Source organism: Oncorhynchus gorbuscha, linkage group LG07 (genome assembly GCF_021184085.1).
Source record: "Oncorhynchus gorbuscha isolate QuinsamMale2020 ecotype Even-year linkage group LG07, OgorEven_v1.0, whole genome shotgun sequence".
NCBI lineage: Eukaryota > Metazoa > Chordata > Actinopteri > Salmoniformes > Salmonidae > Oncorhynchus > Oncorhynchus gorbuscha.
Window position 1 is genome coordinate 32,552,755 of NC_060179.1, and position 26,349 is coordinate 32,579,103.

A 26,349-nucleotide genomic window follows, 5' to 3' on the forward strand; every position below is an offset into this window, starting at 1 on the left:
AGGGCAGGCAGAGCACTTCCCGGTCACCCCAGGTGAGTCAGCACCAGACTCACCCAGAGTTCCCTGTTGGTCACATGTTTTTACTAATCTCTTTCCCTGAGTTTTCTCCCTCTCTCCAGCATAAGGAGCTAGTCGATTCAGGCGCAGCTGGGAACTTTATGGTTCACGTCTTGCCAAAACTATAGTTCGTTAACACAACATTTGTGGAGTGGTTGAAAAACACATACATATACACATATGGCAGGCTTTCTCAAAGCTAATTGCTGAATGTAAAATAGGACTAGGCCAAATTAACTGTCGGTTGAAAGTTGTGGAGAGAGAGAGCATCACTGGCCAGTGACGATAACATTGTTAAGCTGATATATTAAATGGTTGCACATGACAAACAGTGATGAGCACAGTGAAAAATAAGATCCAAACGAATTGACATCCATTAGAAAATGGAAATCACTTGCAAACTGCAAGCAATGACATGAAGTATAAGATGCACAGAAGAAGATGGGTGTGGAAGAAGATGGGGAAGAATACAGCCCAGAGAACAATGCCTCATCTTCAAATTAAGAAGAAATCCCCCAAGCTGAAAGATACATTTTGTCAAAAAACAGCAAAATAACAAGGCCCTTGTCACCATATGACATACCAGGGAAGGATGGCAGCACAAAATGTCATAAGGATGACCCCAGGGCCCACAAGTTGCCCATGTAAAGGACATTGCCTCAACATTCTACATGTTCATCACACCAGCCATTGAAAAAATCATCCACGAGATGAAAAATATGTAGGGTTTCCGTAAATAAGAAGACAATTGGAAAAGGATGGATGAGATTGACCTGCGTGCCTACATAGGGCTGCTATTCTTAGCAGGTGTGTATAGGTCTCGAGGCGAGGCTACATGTAGACTCTGGGATGCAGAGAGTGGAAGGGCGATTTCCGTGCCACGATGCCATTGAAAGTCTTTCACACTTTCTCAAGAATGCTACGATTTGATAACCGTGAGTCAAGACCTGCAAGACGTGAGATACAAACTGGCGGCCATCGGAGAGGTCTGGGAGAAGTGGGTGGAGCGTCTGCCATACCTCTACAACCCTGGGCCTGAGGTAACAGTGGATGAGCAACTGGTTCCATTCAGAGGTACATTTTTATTTTCATATATGTAATGTAAGTGATTTTCACTGTTAATTGTATAATATATTGCTGTAATATCGTTGTTATGTAATTGTTTTTTGTGACACTGATAATAATTACTGATAGTCATTTCTTCTGTCAAAAGGTCGCTGTAATATGTGCCCAGCAAGCCAGCAAAGTACGGCATCAAGATATGGGTGGCCTGTGATGTACAATTCAGCTACGCTTGGAAGATGCAAGTCTACACAGGGAAGCTGATGAGTGGAGGCCCGGAGAAGAACCAGGGGATGCGGGTTGTGCTTAATGTGACAGATGGACTGAGGGGGCACAATGTCACGTGGAACCATTTCTTCACCTCTTATGAACTCAGCCAGCAGCTCCTGAAGAGGAAGATCACCATGGTTGGCACAGTTAGAAAGAACAAGCCTGAGATCCCCACTGCACTCCTCAACAAGGGGGAGAGAGGCCTTCTCATCAAAGTTTGCCTTCACCCAAACCACCACTCTGGTTTCTTACCTCCCAAAAAGGAATACGAATGCGGTCCTCCTGAGCACACTGCACAAAAAGACAGAGATCAGTGACTGTGATGACAGGAAGCCAGCTATCATTATGGACTACAGCCACAACAAAGGAGGCATGAACAACCTGGACAAGGTGAAATGGAACTTACAGCTGCAGCAGGATGACTGCCCGCTGACCCCTGGGCATCTTCCATAACATCATTGATGTGTCCTCATACAATGCCTTCATGATATGGAACAAGAGCAACCCTACCTGGATGCCTGATAAGCGGAACAAGAGGAGGGTGTTCCTGCAGCAGCTGGGAAAGGCACTTGTAACCCCACACATTCAAAGAAGGGATTCTCTGATTCGGATGGAAAAATACTGGTAGGTGACTTTTGCGCACCAATTTCCACACAGACACCGTGCAGGACCCCTGGTAAATGTAGTCTCTTATGGTCAATCTTCCAATGATATGCCTACAAATACGTCACAATGCTGCAGACACCTTGGGGAAACGCTAGAAAGTGTCCGTTCATTCCTGTCGCATTCACAGCCATATAAGGCGATCATGGAAAACGTACCCTCAAAAATCCTGTTCATTTCCTGCTCGCTCAAACATCTTGGTTTTGCCTGTAGCTTTAGTTCTAAGGCACTCACAGTGAAAATCTTTGCAGTTCTGGAAACGTCAGAGTGTCTTCTTTCCAAAACTATCAATTCCAAGCATAGTCGAGCATCTTTTCGTGACAAAATATTGCGCTTAAAACGGGCACGTGTTTTTATCCAAAAATGAAATACTGCCCCTATAGGACTAACAGGTTAAAGAAATTAGAGAAGACTAGCATTTTGTAGTTGAATTCCCAATTGTATAGTATATAAGAATATATCACTATGTTGCCAAAAGAGTTCAACACTGTTATTGTTTCCCTTCAATAAAATGCATTCAAAACTACTTTCTGCACATTTCTGCTATTTTCTTAGGCTATACAAGTGCTATTTCTTACCAAAAAAAGTATGTTTACACCTATGCAGTACCTTTAGCAATAATAATAATAATAAACCTCTACTTTAGTAAAGAAAACAATTATGACTAGTGTGTTGTAATAAAAACGAGTGGTGTCCACCGATTAAATGCAGTCTTTCTGCATTGTGAAGAAGGAAAACCCAGATATTCACAAAGTTTGTGATGAATGACAGGTTGTTTCTTCATGCAAAATAGATTTGGGGTATAAAATTCAATTAAGCTGCTTTATTTTAGGGGTTTAGTGAAGGCGGGTCATTTTTTACCCTTAAGACAAGGGGAATATACAGAATGTTAAGACTACACAAGGATAAGTAGCACCATCCTGTTGCTCTGCTCAAACCATCATATTACGCTACTCTCATCACCCCACTGGGGAATCATCGATACGGCTGGCAAGCCTAACTTCAAAGAAGCATCTTCCAGAGCGAATGGAAGGGAAATCAATTTTGTAGTTCTGTTCAGGACTGCACGACAAGTCACCAGATACCGGGCAACTACGGAGAAGGACAACAGTAGAAGAGTTGTTGGAACCATTTCGGACAATCAGAGCCTTGCAAGCGTGCCACGAAAAGGTCCAACCCCCTTTCCAATGCTGCCCCGTATTCATGATTTCTGCTCAAAGCGGGCAGCGGTTCATGTGCAAAGTATATGGTTGTTGTAGGTGGGAGTAGTTTCTGAATGTGCCAATGTTAAGTGTCTCTCTCTCTCTCTCTCTCTCCATCTCTTATTTAACAAGCATCCATGTTGTTGCCATTTCGCTAGGGACCTGTTTTCAGCGTATTACGTCTCCCGTCAATAACCGGTGCAGACACTGTGTGTTTATCCTGTGTTTCCATTTAATTAGCTAGTAAATAAATAATTAAAACAATTTGTGTAGTACTGAATCAGATGTAAGGCTTGGGCTTTTGCAGATGCACGGAGGTTAGGACAGTTCAGAATGGTGATATGATACAAAGTTATGATTAATAAGTTTACTGTTTATAGATGTGATAGGTAAAGACCTTTGAGTTTAGTTCAGGAGATGGTAATTCTTTAAAGAACCACTCTCGTGGTGCCCCAGGTCCTAATGAGTTAATTGTTACATGATTATTTGAATTGGGTAACAATTAAACATGGTTAGTTAATTAATTAGAAATATAACAGTCTTTAGATGAATGTTAAAGTTAAGTCACATCACTGGATTTGCAGCCTGTACAGCTTTCCCATTTGAAAAAGTATCATCATGCTGACTTGAGGTAAAGGGCCATTTGAGAAGTGGTAAGGCTCCGGAAAACAGACTGTAAGACAATAGAGTGTATCAGAGATTTGGAGGGAGGTAGGGAGGGAACTAGTTTGAGAGATAGAGAACAAGTTTGCGAGACAGAGAAAGAGAGAGCGGAACACAATAACACAGGTATCCTTCTGAGGAGATCTTGATGTGGTTCTGTGTAAAACACTGCCGCTGCGACATCAAACGGCAGCTGCCAAGTGTGTTGGTACAGATTAGGCAGTGGACCGTAATTATGCGTGATCTGATGGAGCAAATCTTGGTTGCTTGGCAATTGGGAGCACAGCAGGGTAGCATCCCAAATAGCACCCCATTTCATATTTAGTGCACTACTTTTGAAGTAGTGTACTATATAGCGAACACGGTGCCATTTAGGACACAGCCCAGAACAGACAGAGCAGAGCAGATGACTGGGGTTGGGGAAGAACAGAGATTAGAGGAGAGGAGAGACTGGGGTCAGTGATTGGACAGCCAGCTGGACATTACACACACCAGTAACCATGTGCTGGAGATATGGTCGATCACCCATCATGCTTATCTCAGAACAGCTTTTTTGACATGCTGTTTGTCATTGATACTGAACAAGTAGCTAGTAGTAAGGCGTGTGTACAACTGGCCTAGAGGCCTATAGACTACTTCTGTGTCCCAAATGGCATCCTATTCCCTAGATACTGTACTGCTTTTGTCCAGGGTCCAAAGAGGGGAGGAAGCTTCTTACTGTAACCAGTGCCTGTAATCTGATTCATTTTATCAATCAACCTACCAGGGTATTTACAAACAGTACAGGACCTATATCACCCACGTGTATTGATCAAACTTTTACTAACGCTGCAGAACTTTGTTCTAAAGCTGTATCCACACTCATTTGATGTAGTGACCATAATATTGTGGCTATATCCAGAAAAGCCAAAGTTCCAAAGGCTGGGCCTAAAAGAGTGTAGAGTATAAGAGATGATATAAAATGTTTTGATTCCATTGTTGAAGTATGGGCGGCAGGTAGCCTAGTGGTTAGAGCGTGGGGCCAGTAACCGAAAGGTTGCTCGATCGAATCCCTGAGCTGACAAGGTAATAATCTGTCGTTCTGCCCCTGAACAAGGCAGTTAACCCAATGTTTCTATGCTGTCATTGTAAATAATAATTTGTTCTTAACTGACTTGCCTAGTTAAATAAAGGTTAAATATATATATATATATTTTAAAAGTTAGTCTAATGTGTGTAAGGAGGAGCATCCAGAAGCTGCCCTTGATGCATTCATTAAAGATGCACTATGAAGAAATCGCTCTGCCATTTCCTGGACAAATCTAATACTGTGGTTCGCCTAAGGGAGTGATTGTTTTTTTTATATTGAAGGATACCTGGATGTAATCCGACGTCTTTGAAATTCAAATGAAATGGTTCCAACAACTCTTCTACTGTTGTCCTTCTTCGTAGTTGCCCGGTATCTGGTGAACTACAGAATTGATTTCTCTTCCATTCGCACTTGAAGATGCTTCTTTGAAGATAGGCTTCCCAGCCGTATCGATGGTTCCCCAGTGGGGTCATGAGAGTAGCATAATACGATGGTTTGAGCAGAGCAACAGGATGGTGCTACTTAACCCTTGTGTAGTCTTAACATTCTGTATATTCTCCTTGTCTTAAGGGTAAAAAAACAACCTGTCATTCATCACAAACGTTGTGAATATCTGGGTTTTCCTTCTTCACACTGCAGAAAGACTGAATTTAATCGGTGGACACCACTCGTTTTTATTACAACACACCAGTCATAATTGTTTTCTTTACTAAAGTAGAGGTTTATTATTATTATTATTGCTAAAGGTACTGCATAGGTTTAAACATACTTTTTTTTAGCAATAAATAGCACTTGTGTAGCCTAAGATAATAGCAGACATGTGCAGAAAGTAGTTTTGAATGCATTTTATTGAAGGGAAACAATAACAGTGTTGAACTCTTTTGGCAACATAGTGATATATTCTTACAGTATATACTGTACAATTAGGAATTCAACTACAAAATACAAGTCTTCTCCCATTTTCTTAACCACTGTCCCCACCCACAAGGTGTATAAACAACAACAATAAATAAGAATAAAATAAGATAATAGATACAAAACAAAAACATGAAGAACATAGATCAATCAACTCTAATTGGCACATGTAGGACAGTATGCAAGTGTGTGTGCATGGACTTTGCAGATGTATTTCTCACATGTGCAGCACATAGTATTTGTTTTATAGTCCTTCTTTGGGGGGCAGAATTGGCATCTCCTCCACTTGCCTGCCCCAGTAGCAGCATAAGGTGGAACAGGACACAATTCAGCCCCCTGTTCAGCTTTCACAAGCGCTGCAGAGCGGGGGAGGCACTCCCTTCTTTGAATGTGTGGAGTTACAAGTGCCTTTCCCAGCTGCTCCAGGAACACCTTCCTCTTGTTCCGCTTATCAGGCATCCAGGTAGGGTTGCTCTTGTTCCATATCATGAAGACATTGTATGAGGACACATCAATGATGTTATGGAAGATGCCCAGGGGCCAGCGGGCTGTCGTCCTTCTGCAGCTGTAAGTTCCAATCACCTTGTCCAGGTTGTCCATGACTCCTTTGTTGTGGTTGTAGTCCAGAATGATGGCTGGCTTCCTGTCCTCACAATCACTGATCTCAGCCTTTTTGTGCAGTGTGCTCAGGAGGACCACATTCTTATTCCTCTTTGGGAGGTAAGAAACCAGAGTGGTGGTGGGGGTGAAGGCAAACTTTGATGAGAAGGCCTCTCTCCCCCTTGTTGAGCAGTGCAGTGGGGAGCTCAGGCTTGTTCTTTCTAACTGTGCCAACCATGGTGATCTTCCTCTTCAGGAGCTGCTGGCTGAGTTCGTAAGAGGTGAAGAAATGGTTCCACGTGACATTGTGCCCCCTCAGTCCATCTGTCACATTAAGCACAACCCGCATCCCCTGGTTCTTCTCCGGGCCTCCACTGGTTGGCATCCCTATGTAGACTTGCATCTTCCAAGCGTAGCTGAATTGTGTATCACAGGCCACCCATATCTTGATGCCATACTTTGCTGGCTTGCTGGGCACATATTACAGGAAAGGACAGCGACCTTTTGACAAAAGAGATTACTATCAGTAATTATTATCAGTGTCACAAAAAACAATTACATATCAACGATATTACAGCAATATATTATACAATTAACAGTGAAAATCACTTACATTACATATATAAAAATAAAAATGTACCTCTGAATGGAACCAGTTGCTCATCCACTGTTACCTCAGGCCCAGGGTTGTAGAGGTATGGCAGACGCTCCACCCACTTCTCCCAGACCTCTCCGATGGCCGCCAGTTTGTATCTCACGTCTTGCAGGTCTTGACTCACGGTTATTAAATCGTAGCATTCTTGCGAAAGTGTAAAAGACTTTCAATGGCATCGTGGCACGGAAATCGCCCTTCCACTCTCTGCATCCCAGAGTCTACATGTAGCCTCGCCTCGAGACCTATACACACCTGCTAAGAATAGCAGCCTTATGTAGCCACGCAGGTCAATCTCATCCATCCTTTTCAAATTGTCTCCATATTTACGGAAACCCTACATATTTTTCAATGGCTGGTGTGATGAACATGTAGAATGTTGAGGCGATGTCCTTTACATGGGCAACTTGTGGGCCCTGGGGTCATCCTTATGACATTTTGTGCTGCCATCCTTCCCTGGTATGTCATGTGGTGACAAGGACCTTGTTATTTTGCTGTTTTTTGACAAAAATGTATCTTTCAGTTTGGGGGATTTCTTCTTAATCTGAAGATGAGGCATTGTTCCCTGGGCTGTATTCTTCCCCATCTTCTTCAGATACCTCCTCCTCTTCTAAATCATTCTTCTCTTGTTCCTCCTGGACACCTGAAGAAAATCTGATCTATGAGCTGTTGGGCCCTGAAATGTGCACTCATTGCTTCATCAACGAGAGAACTGTGGGGACTGTCATCTTGCAGCACCTTTATAGCCTCTGCCTGCATTCCCCATTAGTAAACAATGCTTTCTTCAAGCAATTTTTATTTTGTCTAAAATTGTTTTGATTTTGTCTGTGAATTTGAGTCATGTGTGGGGTCGTGGAGGGGAGATTCTGCACATGCACAAGGAATTTTTAATCACTAGCACACATAACCTCAATTTCGCATTGGGTGTGTGTGTGTGTTTGTGGTTTTTGTGGTGTGTAAAATATTTTAGAACTGCCGGGTCAAAAATGACCCTAAGACAATCTTTGCACCCCGGTGGTGTTTAGCTTTCATGGAAATATGAACAAAGGCAATGTTTCACTTTTTCTCATGTTGGGGTCACTCAAGGAAAAGATACAAAATTTAAAGTTGAAAAAATATAATTTGGGAGGTTCTCTCTGCTGTTAAACACAGTGGTGGGTCATTTTTGACCCTTAAGACAGCACAAGGGTTAAATTCGCTTTCAAAGATACTTTCTTCAGAACAGCTAATCAGCTGTACCAGTGATTGTCCGGGAGGTGATATTATCGTCTCCACCTCAAAGTTCAAACCATTTTAAATGCGCAGCTGCCGCTTCACACTTTTCTTGCATAATGTGTTTTTTTCTTCAACCATCATTTATTCCTTTTGCTCGAAAGGGGCGGCTCCAGCAGGCTGGCATGCTCCCTGACCTCACTTAGGGGCGAAGTCATGGAAAGTCATGAAAAATAATTACCTCTTATAACTTCTCAAATCACATCCCTCTCTTAACAAAAACAATTGAACCATTTTCCATATTACATGCACAACGCATCATATGGAAAGTTATTGCAGTGAGTATACTTTCTAAGTTACAGTATTTCCTTTATGCATGTTTTAATGATGTCTAAGAATTACAAACAAAATGACATTAGTGTTCTATAGATCACCTCTAACCATTCCCCACATTCTATGTTAGATATATTGTTCCAGAATTTGCTTTTGAACGTGTTAAGAGTTTCAGGGGGGAAAGGTCTATTGAGACAAAGCACATTCCTTTGTTGAATTTGGAGAGCACAGGCTTGGATCTTCTCCATTGATTTACAACAGGACGTGAGTTGTTAATCCCCACTAGTTCTTTCCTTCCTCTTCTACAGGTGAGAGGGGGTCTGATTGAAGTTATTCAATGCTAACCTGATCTGATCTATTTGGATAGCTCATGGTCAGTTATGGCACTAGGATTCAGACAAGCAGGCAGGCAGGCACGCACATACGCACACACACGCTGGAGTAGGGCAAGATGTAGGGCTACAAGACTTGCCACAGGGAGTTTATGTCCTCCACTCACAGTAATTACCTAGACTACTAACGTGTTCACGTTCTTAATGCAGTGGAACATATTACTTTTAAAGGAGTGATATGTAGAAATCACTCCACCATTTCATGGTTGCTAAAACTCAAATAGTTTGCCTAACAAAACAAGCAATGTACAGTGCATTCAGACCCTCTGACCTTTTCCACATTTTGTTACATTACAGCCTTATTCTAAAATTGATTAAACTCATTTTTTCCCTCATCAATCTACACAATATCCCAGAATGGCAAAGTGAAAAACGTTTTTTTAGAAATGTTTGCAAATCTATTCAAAATAAAAAGTAGAAATACCTTATTTATATAAGAATTCAGATCCTTTGCTATGACACTCGAAATTGAGCAGAGGTGCATCCTTTTTCCACTTATCATCCTTGAGAAGGTTCTACAACTTGATTAGAGTCCACCTGTGGTAAATTCAATTGATTGGACAGTATTTGCGAAGGCACACACCTGTCTATATAAGGTCCCACAGTTGACAGAGCATGTCAGAGTAAAAACCAATCCATGTGGTTGGAGGAATTGTACGTAGAGCTCCAAGACAGGATTGTGTCAAGGCACAGATCTAAATTAATCTTAAATGGAAGCATCAAGACTTTTCCTAGAGCTGGTTGCTCGGCCAAACTGAGCAATCGGGGGAGAAGAGCCTTGGTCAGTGAGGTGACCAAGAACCCAATGGTCGCTCTGACTGTGATCCAGAGTTCCTCTGTGGAGATGGGAGAACATTCCAGAAGGAAAACCCTCTCTGTAGCACTTCAACAAATCAGGCCTTTATGGTAGAGTGTCCAGACAGAATCCACTCCTCAGCAAAAGGCACATGACAGCCTGCTTGTAGTTTGCCAAAAGGCACCTAAAGGACTCTCAGACCATGAGAAACAAGATTCTCTGGACTGATGAATCCAAGACTGAATTATTTGGCCTGAATGCCAAGCGTCACGTCTGGAGGAAACCTGGCACCATCCCTACGGTTATTATTATTATTATTATTATTATTATTGATAAAAGTCACCTTGTCCGAGAGAGATTGTCCGAGAGCCAAATACATTTAAACTCAGTTTTTCACAATTCCTGACATTTAATCCAAGTAAAAATTCCCTGTTTTAGGTCAGTTAGGATCATCACTTTATTTTAAGAATGTGAAATATCAGAATAATAGTAGAGAGAATGATTTATTTCAGCTTTTATTTCTTTCATCACATTCCCAGTGGGTCATAAGCTTACGTACATTCAATTAGTATTTGATAGCATTGCCTTTAAATTGTTTAACCTGGGTCAAGCGTTTTGGGTAGAATTCCACAAGAATCCCACAATAAGTTGCGTGAATTTCGGCCCATTCCTCCTGACAGAGAGGATGTAACTGAATCAGGTTTGTAGGCCTCCTTGCTCGCACACGCTTTTCAGTTCTGCCCACAAATGTTCTATGGGATTGAGGTCAGGGCTTTGTGATGGCCACTCCAATACCTTGACTTTGTTTTCCTTAAGCCATTTTGCCACAACTTTTGAAGTATGCTTGGGGTCATTGTCCATTTGGAAGACCCATTTGTGACTAAGCTTTAACTTCCTGACTGATGTCTTGATATGTTGCTCCAATATATCCACATAATTTTCCTGCCTCATGATGCCACCTATTTTGTGAGATACACCAGTCTCTCCTGCAACAAAGCACACCCACAACATGATGCTGCCGCCCCCCATGCTTCACGGTTGAGATGGTTTCCTTCGGCTTGCAAGCCTACCCCTTTTTCCTCCAAACATAACGATGGTCACTATGGCCAACCAGTTCTATTTTCGTTTCATCAGACCAGGGGACATTTCTCCAAAAAGTACGATCTTTATCCCCATGTGCATTTCAAAACCATAGTCTGGCTTTTTTATGGCGGTTTTGGAGCAGCGGCTTCTTCCTTGCTGAGCGGCCTTTCAGGTTATGTCAATATAGGACTCATTTTACTCTGGATATAGATACTTTTGTACCTGTTTCCTCCAGCATCTTCGCAATGTCCTTTGCTGTTGTTTTGGGATTGACTTGTACTTTTCGCACCAAAGTACGTTCATCTCTAGGAGACAGAACGCGTCTCCTTCCTGAGCGGTATGACAGCTGGGTGGTCCCATGGTCTTTATACTTGCATACTATTGTTTGTACAGATGAACAGTGTACCTTCAGGCATTTGGAAATTGCTCGCAAGGATGAACCAGACTTGTGGAGGGCTACAATTTGTTTTTTTTGAGGCCTTAGCTGATTCCTTTTGATTTTCCCATGATGTCAAGCAAAAAAGCACTGAGTTTGAAGGTTGGCCTTGAAATACATCCACAGGTACACCTCCGATTGGCTAATTGACATAATTTGAGTCAATCAGAAGCTTCTAAAGCTGTGACATCATTTTCTGGAATTTTCCAAGCTGTTAAAAGGCACTGTCAACTTAGTGTATGTAAACTTCTGACCCACTGGAATTGTGATACAGTGAATTATACATTAAATAATCTGTCTGAAAAACAATTGTTGGAAAAATTACTTGTGTCATGCACAAAGTAGATGTCCTAACCGACTTGCCAAAACTATAGTTTGTTAACAAGAAATTTGTGGAGTGGTTGAAAAATTAGATTTAATCACTCCAACCAAAATGTATGTGAACTTCCGACTTCAACTGTAGATGGTTGTCAAAACATCATGCCAGGGTAAGCCTACACAAAACACAGCCCTTATTTTAAGGGTTTCTAAAATCCCTATGTGAAAAATGGATGGTGGAAAAAAAGATTGGAAACATTATCCTGTTTGACCGCTAGGTATTATGGGTATGGTGACACCTCCGCTGTGAGGCTCTATATTTGTACTTAAGCCAAATTAATTTGAATTGTAGTCATATTATAATTTTCTGAAATCTTCATCTGTTCCGAATTGTCACACATATTCCAACTTTTAACATCACTCAAATTAACGGACTCATGATCGGACTAAAGATACTTCTGAACATTTAAAAAAAAAAATCTCCAATACTTTGTTCGGCAAAGTGCATCCAAACACAATTTGCACTACATCTAACACTTTACCAGAATCTACCAGCGACACATTACACAGCAGTAACTCTCATCTCCTGCAGAGTCCTGTTGCTTGCCTAATGTTTAATCTGGCAGTGTCACAAATGGCACCCTATTCCCTTTATAGTGCACTACTTGGTCTGCCCTACCCTGGTCAAAAGTCATACAATATAAATTGAATATGGTGCCATTTGGGATGCAACCAGAGGTATGTTCTGATGGCAGCTGTGTCCCTACTTTACCATACTCTACCTCTCTGAACTCACTAAACTCTCCAGCTAGCTACTGAAAAGCTGTTTTAAGCCTCACAACCAACCCCATAGGATTACTGCTGTATCATGCATTCCAATTCAGACACTCACACAGTGCTTGAAGTGGACTGAAATAGATGCTCATTTTGGGTGTCTGTACAAATGTTATTTTGGTGCCAGTGCTCGTCATATTTTTAAGCCATTATTCTATAAAAGGTGCCAGTACTCAAGCAGTATAATATTTGAGGTGAAGGTACTCTGTGTGTACCTGCCCAATTCAAGCACTGCGTACAGTACAGACTCGGAAGTTCCACACACCAATACTACCACACACAGAATGGAGAATTTTCTCTCTTCTCAATCTTCCGCAGCATGGCCAGAGTTGGTTTGAACATGGCTGGCAGAGAGTAACCAAGTTCAGCACTTTTTATCTCCAAACAAACATGGTTCCTTCCTTCTTTGGAGTATAAACTCTTATAATCTCAGGGCCAACATCTGGTGTGCCACCAAATATCATTAAATGTTCTGAACCATGTAGAAAAAAAGTCATGGCTACTGGAGAGCTGCTGAGGCGACAGACACAAAGAGCACATAGCTGATTCAGCCCCAATCTTACTCTTTCCCCCAGTCTCTCTCCATCTCCATCTCTGCTTCCCACTCCATGTCTGACTTCTTCTAACCTACATTATCCTCCCCCCCTCTCTTCTCTTCCTCCATCTCTCCCTCTCTGTCCGATCTGACAGACACCCACACTCCAATGTGTTCCTGTCCATGCGTGTCATGACTGGGGTTACAGCAAGGTTGTTGTCGTCTAATGCAATGTTCTGTCAGAAAGGTCAAAGTTCAACGAAAAGAGCTTGTGTATTGGTCTGAATAATGATGACAGTCGGGGCCAGCCTTGACAGACCGGATCATGGCAAACATACCAACTACTGTGACACTTTCAGTATTTTGAAAGTTCTATATCTTGAAATCTTGATTGCTGACGTGCAAAACATTTTGGGACTGTATCAACAGTGGCTCTTATGCTATAAAGTATCGGTACTGCAACCCAACCTTCAGATAAGAATGTGCATCTTTTCTCTTGCTTGCAAAAACGTGCCCTGGGAACGTTTTCATCATGAGGTTGGGTTGCAGTATAGTTATAAACCAGGTATACATTAACTCACCCACTTTATTGTCTCCCCTTCCACACAATGTCTCGCCAGTCCTTAAATCCAATCCTGTTGTCCTCCATGCAAGCGGGCAGGTCTTTAATAAAAACAGAACAGGAGAGAGAGAGAAAAACAATGTTGAGAGAACATAAAAAATAGAAGAACAAATAAATAGCAGTTTTGTTTTAAGGCAATTACACTGCTCAAGGAATACGAAAACAAGAGACTTAACTCTCAAACCAGAAATGCTTGGTCGGAGAGACATTCAATGCTGTAACGTCTTCAGCTAAGATGAGTTTCGCTAAAATATCAAACCTGCGCTGTCTCAGTTCTCATCCCAAACACGGTCCTTTGGGAAACCGTGAGATATAGCATAAAAGAGAGAACATGCACGGAATCCGCCCCCCCTCCCCAAAAGGAGAAGATAAGAGCAAGCATTTAACTTTAAGCCTATTTGTGCTCCTTGAAATATATAAGGCTGAGGGGTCCTGCAGTCTCTTTGATGAACTGCTCTTAGTCCCAAATGTCATCAAATCAACAAAAAAATCAAATTTCATGTCACATGTCCCGAATACAACAGGTGACCTTACAGTGACATGCTTACTTACAAGCCCTTAACCAACAATGCAGTTTTAAGAAAACACCATAAAAACCTAACAGATAAGAATGACAAATGATTAAAAAGCAGCAGTAAATAACAATAGCAGGGCTATATACAGGGGGTAGCGGTACAGAGTCACTGTGCACGGGCACCCGTATCGAGGTAAGTGGTAATATGAACATGTAGATAGAGTTATTAAGGTGACTATGCATAGATAATAACAGAGAGTAGCAGAAGTGTTCCAAAGGGGGAGGGGCAATGCTTAATAGTCTGGGTAGCCATTTGATTAGCTGTTCAGGAGTCTTATAGCTTGGAGGTAGAAGCTATTTAGGAGCCTCTTGGACCTAGACTTGGCGCTCCGGTACCGCTTGCCGTGAGGTAGCAGAGAGAACAGTCTATGACTAGGGTGGCTGGAATCTTTGACAATTTGTAGGGCCTTCCTCTGACACTGAGCAGTTGCCAGTTGGTGTGCTTGGACAATGTTAGTTTGTGGTTGATGTGGACGCCAAGGAACTTGAAGCTCTCAACCTGCTCCACTGCAGCCCCCTCGATGAGAATGGGGGCGTGCTCGGTCCTCCTTTTCCTGTAGTCTACAATCATCTCCTTTGCCTTGATCACATTGAGGGATAGGTTGATGTCCTTGCACCACACGGTCAGATCTCTGACCTCCTCCCTTCCACTGTTGTGTCATCAGCAAACTTAATGACGGTGTTGGAGTCGTGCCTGGCTGTGCAGTCATGAGTGAACCAGAGGGGACTGAGCAAGCTCCCCTGAGGGGCCCCCATGTTGAGGATCAGACAATGCTGAGCTGTTGTTGATATAGCATTCTCACATAGCTTTTCCTTTTGTCCAGGTGTGAAAGGGCAGTATGGAGTGCAATAGAGATTGCATCATCTGTGGATCTGTTGGGGCAGTATGCAAATTGGAATGGGTCTAGGGTTTCTGGGATAATGGTGCGGATGTGAGCCATGACCAGCCTTTCAAAGCATTTCATGGCTATTGACGCTCTGAACAAAAGTAGTTCCCTATAAATCAAATTTAAATCAAATCAAATGTATTTATATAGCCCTTCGTACATCAGCTGATATATCAAAGTGCTGTACAGAAACCCAGCCTAAAACCCCAAACAGCAAGCAATGCAGTGCCGACAGAGATGGCCGCCTCGCTTCGCGTTCCTAGGAAACTATGCAGTTTTTTGTTTTTTTTTACGTGTTATTTCTTACATTGGTACCCCAGGTCATCTTAGGTTTCATTACATACAGTCGAGAAGAACTACTGAACATAAGAGCCGCGTCAACTCACCATCAGTACGACCAAGAATATGACTTTCGAGAAGCGGACCCTGTGTTCTGCCTTTCACCCAGGACAACGGAATGGATCCCAGCCGGCGACCCCAATAAACGACTTCGAAAAAGGGGAAAACGAAGCGGTCTTCTGGTCAGACTCCGGAGACGGGCACATCGTGCACCACTCCCTAGCATTCTCCTCGCCAATGTCCAGTCTCTTGACAACAAGGTTGATGAAACCCGAGCAAGGGTAGCATTCCAGAGGGACATCAGAGACTGTAACGTTCTTTGCTTCACGGAAACATGGCTCACTGGAGAGACGCTATCAGAGAGACGGTGCAGCCAGCTGGTTTCTCCACGCATCGCGCCGACAGAAACAAACATCTTTCTGGTAAGAGGAGGAGCGGGGGCGTATGCTTTATGGTTAACGTGACGTGGTGTGGCCAAAACAACATACAGGAACTCAAGTCCTTCTGTTCACCTGATTTAGAATTCCTCACAATCAAATGTAGACCGCATTATCTACCAAGGGAATTCTCTTCGATTATAATCACAGCCGTATATATTCCCCCCCAAGCAGACACATCGATGGCTCTGAACAAACTTTATTTTACTCTTTGCAAACTGGAGTCCATATATCCGGAGGCTGCATTCATTGTAGCTGGGGATTTTAACAAGGCTAATCTGAAAACAAGACTCCCTAAATTTTATCAGCATATCGATTGCGCAACCAGGGCGGGAAAAACCTTGGATCATTGCTATTCCAACTTCCGTGACGCATATAAGGCCCTGCCCCGCCCTCCTTTCAGAAAAGCTGACCACGACTCCATTTTGTTGATCCCTGCCTACAGAAAGAAACTAAAACAAGAAGCTCCCGCGCTGAGGTCTGTTCAACACTGGTCCGACCAATCTGATTCCACACTCCAAGACTGCTTCCATCACATGGACTGGGATATGTTCCGTATTGCGTCAGACGACAACATTGACGAATACGCTGATTCGGTGTGCGAGTTCATTAGAACGTGCGTTGAAGATGTCGTTCCCATAGCAACGATTAAAACATTCCCAAACCAGAAACCGTGGATTGATGGCAGCATTCGTGTGAAACTGAAAGCGCGAACCACTGCTTTTAATCAGGGCAAGGTGACTGGAAACATGACCGAATACAAACAGTGCAACTATTCCCTCCGTAAGGCAATCAAAAAGGCTAAGCGTCAGTATAGAGACAAAGTAGAATCTCAATTCAACGGCTCAGACACAAGAGGTATGTGGCAGGGTCTACAGTCAATCACGGATTACAAAAAGAGAACCAGCACCGTCACGGACCAGGATGTCTTGCTCCCAGGCAGACTAAATAACTTTTTTGCCCGTTTTGAGGACAATACAGTGCCACTGACACTGCCCACAACTAAAACATGCGGACTCTCCTTCACTGCAGCCGTCGTGAGGAAAACATTTAAACGTGTCAACCCTCGCAAGGCTGCAGGCCCAGACGGCATCCCCAGCCGCGCCCTCAGAGCATGCGCAGACCAGCTGGCTGGTGTGTTTACAGACAAATTCAATCAATCCCTATCCCAGTCTGTTGTTCCCACATGCTTCAAGAGGGCCACCATTGTTCCTGTTCCCAAGAAAGCTAAGGTAGCTGAGCTAAACGACTACCGCCCCGTAGCACTTCTGTCATCATGAAGTGCTTTGAGAGACTAGTCAAGGACCATATCACCTCCACCCTACCTGACACCCTAGACCCACTCCAATTTGCTTACCGCCCAAATAGGTCCACAGACGATGCAATCTCAACCACACTGCACACTGCCCTAACCCATCTGGACAAGAGGAATACCTATGTGAGAATGCTGTTCATCGACTACAGCTCGGCATTTGACACCATAGTGCCCTCCAAGCTCGTCATCAAGCTCGAGACCCTGGGTCTCGACCCCGCCCTGTGCAACTGGGTACTGGACTTCCTGACGGGCCGCCCCCAGGTGGTGAGGGTAGGCAACAACATCTCCACCCCGCTGATCCTCAACACTGGGGCCCAACAAGGGTGCGTTCTGAGCCTTCTCCTGTACTCCCTGTTCACCCACGACTGCGTGGCCACGCACGCCTCCAACTCAATCATCAAGTTTGCGGACGACACAACAGTGGTAGGCTTGATTACCAACAACGACGAGACGGCCTACAGGGAGGAGGTGAGGGCCCTCGGAGTGTGGTGTCAGGAAAATAACCTCACACTCAACGTCAACAAAACTAAGGAGATGATTGTGGACTTCAGGAAACAGCAGAGGGAACACCCCCCTATCCACATCGATGGAACAGTAGTGGAGAGGGTAGTAAGTTTAAGTTCCTCGGCGTACACATCACAGACAAACTGAATTGGTCCACCTACACAGACAGCATCGTGAAGAAGGCGCAGCAATGCCTCTTCAACCTCAGGAAGGCTGAAGAAATTTGGCTTATCACCAAAAGCACTCACAAACTTCTACAGATGCACAATCGAGAGCATCCTGTCGGGCTGTATCACCGCCTGGTACGGCAACTGCTCCGCCCACAACCGTAAGGCTCTCCAGAGGGTAGTGAGGTCTGCACAACGCATCACCGGGGGCAAACTACCTGCTCTCCAGGACACCTACACCACCCGATGTCACAGGAAGGCCATAAAGATCATCAAGGACAACAAACCACCCGAGCCACTGCCTGTTCACCCCGCTATCATCCAGAAGGCGAGGTCAGTACAGGTGTATCAAAGCTGGGACCGAGAGACTGAAAAACAGCTTCTATCTCAAGGCCATCAGACTGTTAAACAGCCACCACTAACATTGAGTGGCTGCTGCCAACACACTGACTCAACTCCAGCCACTGGGAATTGATGGGAATTGATGGGAAATGATGTAAGATATATCACTAGCCACTTTAAACAATGCTACCTAATATAATGTTCCCTACATTATTCATCTCATATGTATACGTATATACTGTACTCTATATAATCTACTGCATCCTCATGTAATACATGTATCATTAGCCACTTTAACTATGCCACTTTGTTTACATACTCATCTCATATGTATATACTGCACTCAATACCATCTACTGTATCTTGCCTATGCCGCTCTGTACCATCACTCATTCATATATCTTTATGTACATATTCTTTATCCCCTTATACTTGTGTCTATAAGGTAGTAGTTTTGGAATTGTTAGCTAGATTACTTGTTGGTTATTACAGCATTGTCGGAACTAGAAGCACAAGCATTTCGCTACACTCGCACTAACATCTGCTAACCATGTGTATGTGACAAATAAAATTTGATTTGATAGAAGCACGAAATAAGGGATATAAAGGGAATAAAGGGAATAGGGTGCCATTTGAGGGTGCCATTTGAGATGCAGACTCATTCTCTACAGGCAGTGACTTCTTTAGTTTTGAGCAGTAAGCAGACTGCCATTACCTAACTGCCATTCAATAGAAGACACGGCAATAAAATTGTCACGTTCTGACCTTTATTTCCTTTGTTTTGTATTTATTTAGTATGGTCAGGACGTGAGTTGGGTGGGCAGTCTATGTTTGTTTTTCTATGTTTTGGGGGTATTTCTATGTTTCGGCCTAGTATGGTTCTCAATCAGAGGCAGGTGTCATTAGTTGTCTCTGATTGAGAATCATACTTAGGTAGCCTGGGTTTCACTGTGCGTTTGTGGGTGATTGTTCCTGTCTTTGTGTTTGCACCAGATGGGACTGTTTTAGGTTTTCTCACGTTTGTTGTTTTTGTTAGTTATCTCATGTGTAGTTTCTTTATAAATTAAAGAACATGAATAACCACCACGCTGCATTTTGGTCCGCCTCTCCTTCACCACAGGAAACCCTTACAAAAATACTCTACAACATTCTTCATCAGTAGGAAAGCATACGCAAAGGGTGTGAGGAATGGCCTTAAAAGTGGGAAATCATCCTTTAATTAAATGTTAAATACAAGGAGAGGAAATGTGGGGGGAGAAGGGGATTGTGACAGGGGTATGGGGAGGGTCTGGCTGTGACAATGCTGGCTATTAGTAGTGCTCCTTGAGTGTGCCTCTCCTCTGCTCTCCTCTCCTCTGCCCTGCCCTCCCTCTCTGCACTCCTCTCCCTGATGTCTGATGCACCATGTCTGGGAGAAGACAATGTGGAAATGACAGACCCACACAATACCCTGAATCACCAGGGAAATAACATCCATGCACTCGAACACTCACCCCCTGATTAAAGTCCACCCGTCACCTGCCGGAACAGTGATGTGTGCATGCATTCGTGTCTGAGTGTACGTTTCAGTTTCATCCAAACCCAGAACAAATGTGACATGCTGATTAAATTGCCAGTGACTCTTTAAACTGTAATTATATCTCTTTCTATGATCCTGTGGCCCCCCTAGACTCATTTCCTTTCCCACTATCTTCTTTACATCACTTAAGCACTGAGGTGGCACTGTGTACATCCCAAATGGCACCCTCTTCCCTATACTACCTTTGACGCACATTATAGGGGATCGGGTGCTTTTTGGGATGCAGAACTTCCATCCAAACAGGTGTTAGAAGGGGATGGGCTTCAAATCTGCAACCCCCACCCCCATACGCATACATTCACACACCTCCTGGAGCCAAATTAATACTTGTCAGTGAGTGTATGGATTTCACATTAGAGTGTGTGAATTAATTACGTGTGCCCTTCAGAGGTCTGCTACACCAGTTTGGGGGCTGACAGCTCCAGACCAAAACTCAAAGCCCTGCATTTACATTACAAATATACTCTTTCTCTACTGTATATGATGACTCAGTGCTGCACATTAGTAAGACATGTCATAGTTTCCGTCGTTTCAACGGTTTGAGTAAAGTTTGGTTGATTAAACACCGTTTTTGTCATTTTATCAGTGACTTACTGTATTAATCAACAGTATGATACTGTATGAACTGAATTCAGTATATTACTGAATACAGACCCCACCCCTTCCCCAACACATACACATTGTGGCCTGATGGACTGAATGGACTGACAGATTTTTCAGATTCATTTTTGATTCTCTTTGTTTGGATGACCATATGGTTTGATTTGATTTGATGACTTGTTGTTTTAACTGTTTATAAAATTAAAATTAATACATTAATTATGGATTCAATTGTAACTTTTTGGAACATTTTAACCTATAATGAGTTTTGGAAAAAACAAATAAAATGACCTTTAATGGTTGAGTGGCTAGCCTTTTGAGCTGTTTTGCCCTGTAGTTAGTGATGAGGAAACGAAGCTTCCTGAAGCATTGAGCAGTTCCAGCCAATTGTGTCAAAAATAGGTTCATTACTCAAGGCTTTGATCAACACTAGTGGCACCTTCATGACCTGGCCACTGGAAATTGGTATAGAATCAGCTTGATCCCCTCTGTCGAGGATGCTTGGATCTTATTTTTTATATTTTCAGTGGTATTATTAACAAACATGACCACATAAAAAATGGTTCAGCCGCTGGTTCGACTGTGATCTGGTAGAGTTACTCCACCATTCGGCGAAAGGCTATGCACACAATTACACAATTACCCCAAGACGTTCTGGACAACGGTGAAAGACCTGGAGAATAAACCCTCCTCCTCACAGCTGCCCATGTCCATTAATGTTGATGATGTGGTTATTACTGACAAGGAGCGCATGGCTGAGCTCTTTAATCATCACTTCATTAAGTCAGGATTCCTATTTGACTAAGCCATGCCTCCTTGCCCGTCTAACACTTCCTTATCTCCCAGCCATCCTAATGCGACTAGCCCTGATACCCTGACTACACCGCTCGGGTCGCGTACGTAATTTAGGAATATATGTTATTCAATTATTGCACCCACACTGCTCACGCGCGCCAACGAGTGTCTGCGTTGACAAGGGCTAAAATAGAAGTCATTCTTATTTCTGACACAGATCGCGTTGCAAGTCCTGCCTCTCCCATCTCCTCATTGGTTATATCCACGTGGGCGATTGAAAGACAAACTGTTTTGCCGGTTGTCGTGGTAATACTATGAAAGTGTAGATGCCAATCACCATATAAGTTCAAAGATAAAAAAGCCTGGGAGGAGAGATGACTAGAAACGATTTGTTTGACTGTTTTATGTGTGGATTAATTGTCGGAGTAGAGGACCTTGTGCATTTCAGATAAAAAAACAACTCAATGTTTATATCGAAGGACAAATTAGCTAGCAACAGCAAGTTAGCTAAATAGGACAAATTAGTTAGCAAGTGCAAGCTAACTAGCTAAATTGCCATACATGTTTAATGCTTTTCGACCTGTACCCAAATTACTGTCATTGGGTCAGAGTTTGTTTTGATATTTTAACCTGCGTGTCTTGATCGAGTTTGGTGTGGGGGACAAAATCAATTTATGCATGATAGTGCACGCGCACAGCCAGTTTGGGTTCTGTGTGATGCTCCTCCCTATTTTCCCCCTGCCCCGCTACACAGTTTCTCCCTGCAGATGGTCACTAAGTCTGAGGTGCTAAAGGAGCTCACTTGACCCAAAAAATCCATCTGGGTCAGATGGTTTAAATTCTTTCTTCTTTAAGGATGCTGCCACTATCATCACAGAGCCTATCACTGGCCTTTTTAACCTGTTTCCCCTCTCTGGGGTGGTGCCTGTTGCTTAGAAGGCCGCCACAGTGTGCCCTTAAATTTCAAGGGGAGATCAAGCTGATTCTAACTGTTATAGCCAAATGTATATCTTGCCCTGTTTATCAAAAATGTTGGGAAAACATAGTCAATAATCAACTGACTGGCTTTTTTGATGTCTATAGTATTCTCTCTGGTATGCAATCTGATTTCAGCCCAGGTTATGGATGTGTCCCTACAACCTTAAAGGTCCTAAATGTCATCATTGCCCTTGATTCTAAGCAATGTTGTGCTGCTATTTTGATTGACTTGGCCAAAGCTTTTGATACGGTAGACCATTCTATTCTTGTAGGTCGGATAAGGAGTATTCGTGTCTCCAAGGGGCGTTTGGCCTGGTTTGCTAACTACCCCTCTCAAAAAGTGCAGTGTATGAAGTACGAACATCTGCTTTCTCAGCCACTGCCTGTCACCAAGCGAGTACCCCAAGGCTTGATCCTAAGCCCCACGCTCTTTTCAATTTACATCAACAACATAGCACAGATAGTAGGAAACTCTCTCACCCATTTATATGCAGATGATACAGTCTTCTACTCAGCTGGACCCTCCCCGGATTTTGTGTTAAATACTCTACAACAAAGCTTTCTTAGTGTCCATCAAGCTTTCTCTACCCACATCGAAATGGTACAGTACAATTTTTATATGATTAAACCACTGATTTGGCGTTGTTGACTCTTCTCATCTGCAGTTAAAATAGACGTACAGGACTGGTGCACTGGATTCTAAATGTCATCCTATTTTAATCACCAAAGATTTATACAAATCTGGAATTATTTTAATCACCAGATATTTGGATATATTTAGAATGAGATTTTTGTTTTGGCATTTTCTCCATGTAGAGTTATGCAGTATTCGTCTCTGTTTGACAGTGTAATATTAGTTCATCATAGTACTAATTTTGTCCCATCACCCTGTGAGTTTTGCTAATAAGTTTATGAGTTTTGCCAATGGCTGACATCAGTTTCACTGATGCCTTATAGAAAATAACCCCCTTGGTGAGGGGGTCTGTAAGGACAGACAGTGAGTTTCCAAAGTAGTGCAATGTCAGTGTAATCTGCATCCCAAATTACAGCCTATACCATATTTAGTGCACCATAGCCCTGGTCAAAAGTAGTGGACTAAATAGGGAATAGGGTGCAATTTGGGACTCTAAAATGAACTCTAGAATGAACTTACTGGGTCTTACTGAGTCATCATAGAAGAGGGTCTGTCTGTGGAGAAGCTTGTTGGGACAGCCAGAGGCTGAATCTAAATCCCCCTTTTCTGTCAATAATTCTCTGCTTTTTCACAGCCTTGCTAATCCTCTTTCTGACTCGCCTCTTTTCATCACCACAACAGCTGCCTCAAACAATCAGGCAAAAGCGGTCATGCCATGTGTGTGTGTGTGTGCGTATCATACTATCTTCATATTGCAATATTTTGATCTATACTAAACAAAAATGAAAATGTTAACATGTAAAGTGTTGGTTCCATGTTTCATGAGCTGAAATAAGATCCCAAATAACATTTCCCATATGCACAAAAAGCTTATTTCTCTTAAATGTGTTTACATCCTTGTTAATGAGCATTTATCCTTTGCCAAGATAATCCATCTACCTGACAGGTGTGGCATATCAAGAAGCTGATTAAACAGCATGATCAATACACAGGTGCACTTGTGCTGGGACACTTTAAAATGTACATGTCTCAAGTTTTGAAGGAACGTGCAATTGGCATGCTGACTACATGAATGTCAACCACTGCTGTTGCCAGATAATTGATTGTTCATTTCTCTACTTTAAGCCGCCTCCAACATCATTTTAGAGAATTTCGCAGTACGTCCAACCAGCCTCACAGCCGCATACCACTTGAAACCGCACCAGCCCAGGATCTCCACATCCTTTACCTGCGGGATCGTCTGAGATCAGCCACCCGGACATCTGATGAAACTGAGGAGTATTTATGTCCGTATTAAAGCCTTTTGGGGGAAAAACGAATTCTGATTGGCTGGACCTGGCTCCCAAGTGGGTGGTCCTATGCCCTCCAAGGCCCAACCATGGCTGCAACCCTGCCCAGTCATGTGAAATCCATAGATTAGGGCCTAATTTATTTATTTCAATTAACTGATTTCCTTATATGAACTGTAACTTAGTAAAATCGTTCTAATTGTTGCATGTTGCATTTATATTTTCGTTCAGTATAGATGTGGGTCAGTACGCAGCAGACCGAGAGGGAGACAGTAGTGAAACACAGAGGGACATTGAGAAGTAAACAGAATGATAAGTGTGCTCAGCGCCCCCTTAATTCATAGCAAATTGACTTACAAATTGACTTAGGAGTACTCCAGCATAGACCATAACATCAATGCCATCGAAAGTCAAGATATCCCATAGTATGGAAACATAATAAAATGCACTGTAAACAAATCCTGAAGTTTGAATAATGGAGCTGAGCCCATAGCTGTACAGTGTGGAGATTATGCATGGAGCTAGCCAGCCAGAAAAGAAGGGAGGCAGGCTTAGGCCTGGTTGTGCTGACTCAGTGTTGGTGTAGTATATCTGGGGCTTGGGGGGTTAATGCAGCTGGGGGCCAAGGTCTGATCCAGGTCCCATCGGTAGCCATCTTCAAAGAGTCCAAATGGCCATCTCCACTCGGCTCAGACCCACTGGGTAGCCCAGAAGTCCCAGCTCACAGGTCAAACATATGTCATCTTTTATGAATCGCGCTTGCATTGATTGTGCCTGAATAGATTCATGAATACAGCCCTAATTCCGTATCACACCGAAACATATGGTTATTTTTTCAAAGGCGGTTGATTTCCCGACTTTTATGTAAAAGCGTTTTTTCTCTCTCTCTCCTTCGATCCCCTATCATTCTCTCCTCTCTCTTTTCTCGCCTTCAATCTCTCACTCTCATTTGGCATAGAGGGCCACACTCATTTTCCCTTCAGATAGATTTCTTCTTTTTTTTGTTGCATAGTGATGAATTATTCAAAGTCCTGCCCATGTGAGCACTGCAATCAACTTACAGGAAGGAGCAGTACACGGAGAGTGACTTCCGAAACTTAAGTCTCAAAAGATTTTTGTCTGCCACCTACAATTTATTTCGGATTAGATACCATAGTGCAACACAGTGTAATTGGCTAGGCCTATCGAATGCCTCAATAGAACTACACTACAAAAGGTGAATGGTGCGCATTTACTATGTTACATATTCACTTGCAAATGTGCTATTGGTTTTTTCCATTCATGTATTTCCCAGTTTGTTTATTCATTTATGAAAACACATGTTCATCCTTTTAATGATTCCCTCTCACTAGTCTCTATTTCCGTCCTTGTCTTTAAGTGTTGTGCGTGTTAGGCACCCCAGCAGAGCGTGAAACTCAGATCCTCCCCTACAGTGGCGCGCTGACGCTGAGTGACAGAAGAGAGACAGAACACTGGAGAGCAGTCTCTGTCACTCTCAACTCAAAACACTGTGTTTACATCTTCACATAAAGTATAGCTACTGCTACTACTGCTACTACTGCTACTACTGCTACTACTGCTATATAGTGTAGTAGGCTATGAATAGGGTTGCAAAGGGTGGGAAACTTTCCGGAAAATGTCTGTCAATTTTCCAAGGGAAGTTAAGCCCAGGGATTTGGGGAATTTTGCTTAAATTCATTAAAAAAGGTTTGCTTATAACAGTGAACCTTTTTTGTGGGATACACATAAGACAATTCTAAGTCTTGTGGCATATTTTGGTTAAACTATCCCCAATTCAATGGAACTGCAACCCTCTGCATTCACAATGCATTCTTCCATCACATGTGCAGTGCACTCTTCCATCACATGTACAGCTGATTCTCAAGATCTGGGACAGTATTGAGATGCTATTGAGCCCACACTACTACACTGTCTGAGCCATGGACTACATTCTTTCTAAGTTTTGATTACAATACCGGGTGGGGCGAATACATTTTATATGACATACATGATTGTTTGTTATCAACTAGTAAATGGTAGCCGACAGCAAAGTGTGTTTAAATCATTTCTAACTTGGTAACAATTCATGCTAGATAGTTTTTGCTACCATGTTTGTTTTAGCTTGCTTGAGCCTGCTAACTGAGGAGTGTTAATTCACCCGTTTCCATACAGGTATCATTTTAAAACATTTATCT

The 26,349-nt window shown here is 42.8% G+C and overlaps 1 protein-coding gene across 1 annotated transcript in view; it reads right to left on the reverse strand.

Annotated features, from left to right (window-relative positions):
* The window catches only part of LOC124038984 (disks large-associated protein 1-like), a 203,395-nt gene that overhangs the window by 94,481 nt on the left and 82,565 nt on the right, over positions 1-26,349 (reverse strand). Inside the window, exon 2 of the mRNA XM_046354887.1 lies at positions 13,674-13,755. The gene's annotated coding sequence lies outside the window, so the exon portion shown is untranslated. The remainder of the gene's footprint in view (positions 1-13,673; positions 13,756-26,349) is intronic.